The sequence below is a fragment of the Myotis davidii genome, unplaced genomic scaffold, assembly GCF_000327345.1.
Source record: "Myotis davidii unplaced genomic scaffold, ASM32734v1 scaffold125, whole genome shotgun sequence".
NCBI lineage: Eukaryota > Metazoa > Chordata > Mammalia > Chiroptera > Vespertilionidae > Myotis > Myotis davidii.
Window position 1 is genome coordinate 6835094 of NW_006299390.1, and position 6769 is coordinate 6841862.

At 37.0% G+C, this 6769-nt stretch overlaps 1 pseudogene; it reads left to right on the plus strand.

Moving 5' to 3' along the window:
* The first annotated feature begins 5851 nt into the window (after window positions 1-5851).
* On the plus strand, window positions 5852-6356 carry LOC107184851 (annotated as a pseudogene).
* Window positions 6357-6769: the final 413 nt, after the last annotated feature.

A 6769-nucleotide genomic window follows, 5' to 3' on the forward strand; every position in this document is an offset into this window, starting at 1 on the left:
CGCAACCCAGGTACATGCCCTTGACCGGAATCGAACCTGGGACCTTTCAGTCCGCAAGCCGAAGCTCTATCCACTGAGCCAAACCGGTTTCGGCGGATTATATTTTTTAAATCTTTCAATGCACACCATGCTAAGAATCATTGAATTTATTTGGAGAATAAGAGTAACATTTTGGTAGACTGTAGAAAATTCAAATTTATAAAAATTGATTTTTCATTAAAGTTGTCATACAATATTATATTAGTTTCAGGTGTACAACTTAGTGATTCGTCATTTATATACCTTACAAAGTGATCACCACAGTAAGTCTAGTAACCATCTGTCACTTTACAATAATATTATTGACTCTATTCCCTATGATGTACATTATATCCCCATTATTTATTTTAAAACTAGAAGTTAGCACTTTTTAATCCCCTCTCATTCTCTGCCCAATGCCCATGTGTCCGTTGGCCATCTGTATGTCTTCTTTGGCAACTATCAGTTTATTCTCTTTATTTATTAGTTTGTTTCTGTTTCATTTAGTATGTTCATTTGTTTCATTGTTTAGATTTCACATGTAAGTGAAATCCTATGGTATTAGTCTTTCTCTGTCCAACTTATTTCACTTAATATAATATAATAGTTTCATCTATATTGTCACAAATGGCAAGATTTTATTTTTTTACAATGGAGTAATATATCACATCTTTAATATCCTTTCATCTATCAATGGGCACCTAGGTGCCTTCATATCTCAGCTATTATTAGCAATGCTTCAATTAACATAGGGATACAAATACATATTTTTCAAATTATTACTTTTGTTTTCTTCAAATAAATACCCAGAAGTTAAATTTCTGAATTATACAGTAGTTCTATTTTTAAGTTTTTGAGGAATCTCCATAGTATTTTCCATAGTGACTGCACTAATTTACACTCTCACAGAGCACAAGGGTTCCCTTTTCTCCACCTTGTCAACATTTGTGTAATTTGCTATTTTTTTTATAATAGCCACTCTAACAGGTTTAAGGTGATATCTTGTGGTTTTGATTTGAATTTCCTAGTTGATTAGTGATGTTGAGCATCTTTTCATGTGTCCGTTGGCCATCTGTATGTCTTCTTTGATATTATTGACTCTATTCCCTATGATGTACATTATATCCCCATTATTTATTTTAAAACTAGAAGTTAGCACTTTTTAATCCCCTCTCATTCTCTGCCCAATGCCCATGTGTCCGTTGGCCATCTGTATGTCTTCTTTGACTGATGTCAAAGATTTTACTGCCTATGTTTTTTACTAAGAGTTTTATGGTCTCAGGTTTTATATTTAAGTATTTAATTAATCTGTAATTTATTTATGTGTATGGTGTAAGAAAGTGGTCTAGTTTCATTTTTTTTTTTCAAATAAATACCCAGAAGTTAAATTTCTGAATTATACAGTAGTTCTATTTTTAAGTTTTTGAGGAATCTCCATAGTATTTTCCATAGTGACTGCACTAATTTACACTCTCACAGAGCACAAGGGTTCCCTTTTCTCCACCTTGTCAACATTTGTGTAATTTGCTATTTTTTTTATAATAGCCACTCTAACAGGTTTAAGGTGATATCTTGTGGTTTTGATTTGAATTTCCTAGTTGATTAGTGATGTTGAGCATCTTTTCATGTGTCCGTTGGCCATCTGTATGTCTTCTTTGGAGAAATGTTTATTCAGGTCCTCTGCACATTTTTAATTTGGATTTTTTTCTCATGTCGAGGTGTACAAATTCTTTATATATTTTAGATATATCATTTGCCAATATCTTCTCCCTTTTAGTAGGCTACCTTTTAATATTGTTGATGATTTCCTTCTCTGTGCAAAATCTGTTTAGCTTGATATAGTTCTATTTTTACTTTTTTTTTGGCCTTTGAGGAGATATACCAAATATATACCAGTAACAATTATTGAAGAGACTGTCTTATCTCCATTGCATACCTCCATTGCCAGAGACTAATTGATCATATAAGTGTGGGTTTGTTTCTGGGTCCTCTTTTCTGCTCCATTGACCTATGTATCTGTTTTTATGCCAGTACCATACTATTTTGGATACTTTATCTCTGTAGTATAGTTTGAAATCAGGGAACATAATACCTCCAACTTCGTTTTTCTTTCTCAAGATTGCTTTGGCTATTTGGGATCTTTTGTGGTTGCACATAAATTTAGGAATTATTTTCTTCAATTCCGTGAAAAAATGCCATTGGTATTTTAGTGGGGATTGCATTAAATCTGTAGATTGCTTTTGGTAGTATGGATATTTTAATAATATTAACTTTTCCAATCCATGAGCATAGTATATTCTTTTATTTATTTGTGTCTTCAATTTCTTTCATCAATGTCTTACAGTTTTTAGAGTACAGGTCTTCTTATCTCCTTAGTTAAATTTATTTTTAGATAGTTTATTCTTTTTGATGAAATTGTAAATGGGATTGGGTTTTTTAGTTATTTTTCTGATAACTTATTTGTTTATAGGAGCACAACAGATTTTGAATACTTTTGTATCCTGCAACTTTACTGAATTTATTTCTTAGTTCTAATAGTTATGAATGTTTATAGTTTTCTACATATAGTATCATGTCATCTGCAAATAATGTCAATTTTTCTTCTTCCTTTACAATTTTGATATCATTATTATTATTATTGTCTGATTGCTGTGGCTAGGACTTGCCATACTATGTTTAATATGAATGGTGAGAGTGGGCATCCTTGTCTTGTTCCTGATCTTAATGAAAGCAATTTCAGCATTGAGTATAACGTTAGTTGTGGGTTTTTCATGTAGAGCCTTGATTATATTGAGGCATGTTCCTTCTGTACTACTTTGTTGAGAGTTCTTATCATAAATGCATGTTAGATTTTATCAAATCCCTTTTCTGAACCTATTGAAATAAGCATATGATTTTTACCCTTCATTTTGTTTAGGTGGCACATCATGGTTGATATGTGGTTATTAAACAATCCTTTCATTGCTTGAATAAATACTTGATCAGAGTGTATAATGTTTTTAATGTATTGCTGAATTTGGTTTGCTAATATTTTGTTGAGGATTTTTGCATCTATGTTCATCAGAGATATTGACCTGTAATTTTCTCTTTTTTGTAGTATCTTATCTGGTTTGGGCATCAGGGTAATGCTGGCCTTGTACAATTGGTTTGGAAGGGTTCCCACCCCTTTAATTTTCTGGAGTAGTTTGAGAAGGATATGTATTAATTCTTGCTTGATGCTTGGTAGAATTCACCTGCAAAGCCTTCTGGACTTAGACTTCTGTTTTGGGGGAGTTTTTTGTTTTGTTGTTTGTTTGTTTATTTGTTTTTACTGATTCAATTTTACTGATTCTAGTAATCCATATGTAGATTTCTTGAAGTAGGCCTGTATTGCTAAGAGGACCTCTTAGAACTTTTGCTGTGTACCAAAGATTATGAATCACTGTGTTTGATGTTCATTTGCCTCAAGATATGTTTTGATTTTTCTATTGATTTTTCATTGACCCATTGACAGCTTAGTAGAGTGCTGTTTAACCTTCACATTTTTCTGTATTTTTAAAAAATATCTTGTTCCATCCCTTTAGTTTGAGACTGTTCACTTAGTCCATTTTCACTTAATGTAATTATGTATAGATCCCTACATGTTGCCATTTTATTCATTGTTTTTTGGTTACCAGCTGGACATGAAGCTGGAGTAGGCATGAGCCAAAGGGAGTCCTGGGGGCATGTAGCACCAGAGCCACTTTGGCAGGCCAGTTGAAGCTGGGATTGAAATAGGTGGGTCTGTGGGAAGGCCCAAGAAGAAGCTGTTCCAGGGCCCTGAGCTAAAACTTGAATAGGTGCAATCCATGCAGTGTCTCAAAGGCAGGCATTATTGGGGCCACCTTAGTAGGCAGCTGGGGCCGTATTGAGAGCTGGCTCTGGCCACAATGTGTCAGTGTCTCCCAGGGTCAATGTCATTGAAGCCACCTTGACAGGCTAGCTGGAACTGGAATTGAAGCCGGCTTAGACTGCAGGGAGTCCTCGGGACAAGCTGTACTGAGGGCCAGGTTGTAGCTAGAGTGGGCATGGGCCATGTGCAGTTCAGGGGTGGCAGGGGGAGGGCGGTTGCAAGCTGCATTACAACCACCTAGACAGGCCAGTTGGACGTGTAGCTGAAGTGGGTGCGATCTGTTGGAAATCCAAGAGATAGGTTACATGGGGGGTTGGGTGCTAGAGATGAAGCTGGAGTGGGTATGAGCCTTGAGGAGTCCTGGGGTAAGCCATGCCAGGGCCTAGACTAGAGCTATAGGTGAAGTGGAAGCAGATGATGAGGAGTCCCAGGGTCAAGTTTCCAAGCTGGTATGATCATTGTGTACACTCTGTCAGCCTTGGCTGTGTGGTAGAGTGCCTGGATGGCGCTCCTGCCTGGGTGATCAAGGAGTGGTGGGAGGGCAACAGATGGCAGTCTTCAGTGCCAGAAACTTTCTTTGCAGTCCACTCCCATTTGGCAGGTGATTTAGAGTGTCTATGGATTTCCTTTCATATCATCTAGCTGCCCTTTAAACCACTGTTTTTTCACTGTACGTCAGGGTGGGCAAGTTAGCTCCCAGGCCCTTTAGTGATTGCTCTCTACTTCCCTACTTACCTATACTAGTACTTTGTAGGTAGAGGTAAGATGTGTTTACAGGGTCTTCTTAGGCCACCATCTTGGACAGAAGCCCTAAAAGTTCTAGATAGAAGAAATATTTGAAGCAGTGGGAAATACAAGGTGAGAATACAGGGACCATTTCATTGAACTATAGAGTTTATGCAGGAATAGAAACAATAGTTGAGAGGGCCTTCAATAATGGTAGAAGAAGCTTAAAATCCATATTTTAGGCAATGGGTATTATTAATGTTAATTTTACATAAATAAAGCAAAACATCCGATTTGCATTTCTTAAAAGATTAGTCTGAAAGCATGGGGAGGACAAATGAGAGAGGAGTAATTCTGCATGCAGGAAAACCAATTAGGAGACTATGGCAATAGTCAAGATAGTTGATAGTAAAAAACTGACTTAGATAGACAGTGAAAATAAAACACAGGAGACAAATGGAAAATATATGGTGAAGTAGAGTTGTTAGGATTGGAAGATAATTGGGTATATGGGGAACAGATTTAGGCTGAGTAATAGGAAGTATGATGACATCATTTTACAGGTTGAGAACAGACTTAAAGGTAGAGAAGGGGAAATGTGTGTTTAAGGCGGCTGGGTAGAGATGTCCACAGAAAGTTGGCATGCAGTTGTATCACAATGAAGTCAATCACAACACTAAGAGCTCAAGACCTAGAGCCATGAAGAGCTGGGCCCAAATCTGGCTCTTTGGAACATTGGAACAGTGAAGTAAGTTACTTAACTTTACTAAGTCTCCATTTAAACTTGTAAAATTGTAAATATTGGTTATTATCTACAGAGTTTTTTAAAAATTAAATGGATAATGCAGGCATTGGCATAGCTTTACTAGCATATAAAATTCTCAAAAATGCTAACTAAATTTACTATTAAGATAGAGTTTAGAGGTAAAAATAGTTTTGGGGATTAGCTGTGCAAAAGTGCTAAATTAAGTCCACAGAAACTTGTACATTGCTATGGAAGAGAAGGTAAAGGAAGAAAAGAGAAAGAATAGGCATAAACCTTAGTAGATTCTTACTAGAATGCAAACAGAGCAAGGAGAACCCATAACTGAACAGGGAGAGGATAGCCAAGAAAATGAGTGTCTGATCTTTACATGAAGAAGAAGAAGAAAAAAAAGCAGAAACAGAGGAATCATATGTGACAGATAATCTAAGGGCTAGAGGTCTTCATTCTAGAGCTTTCTAAGAATCTTTTGCCTTTTTACGAAGATGGCGCCGAAAGCTAAGAAGGAAATCCCTGCCCTTCCCAAAGCCGAAGCCAAAGCAAAGGCTTTGAAGGCAAAGAAAGCAGTGTTGAAAGGCATCCACAGCCACACAAAAAAGAAAATCCTCACGTCACCCACTTTCCGACAGCCAAAGACACTAAGGCTCCGGAGGCAGACTAAATACCCTCGGAAGAGAGCGCCCAGGAGAAACAAGCTTGACCACTAAGCCATCACCAAATTCCCCCTGACTACCGAGTCAGCCATGAAGAAGATGGAAGACAATAATACACTAGTGTTCATTGTGGATGTCAAGGCCAACAAGCACCAGATCAAATAGGCTGTGAAGAAGCCCTATGACATTGATGTGGCCAAGGTCAACGCCCTGATCAGGCCTGATGGCGAGAAGAAGGCATATGTTCGATTGGCTCCTGACTATGATGCTTTGGATGTTGCCAACAAAATTGGAATCATCTAACCTGACTCCAGCTGCCTAATTCTAAATACAAAAATTTTACACTGAAAAAAAAGAATCTTTTGATTTACTGAGATTTGTCCTACTCAGTCTTCCCATTTCTCTTGAAGAAAAGAGCACAGAGCTACAGTGTACTAGACACTGCTTTGTACAATTGTTCACCAAGAAAGTACATAAGAATTGTTTGATTATTAGCTGGTTATTATGTGATAAGATTGAAACAAAATTTCATAAACAGAAATTGCTTCAGCATGGAAGTAATAATTATAACCAACCAAAGCTCTGTATGATTTAAAAACCAGTGGGACATCTGCTTGGTTGCTACCATAATTGGCTTCTGGCCTGTTGTTTTGTTGTGCTGGAGAAGGACTGTATGTTCTGTGGATATTATTTGTTCTTGGTCCAGAGGGACACAAGTTTCCATGAGATTACAAACTC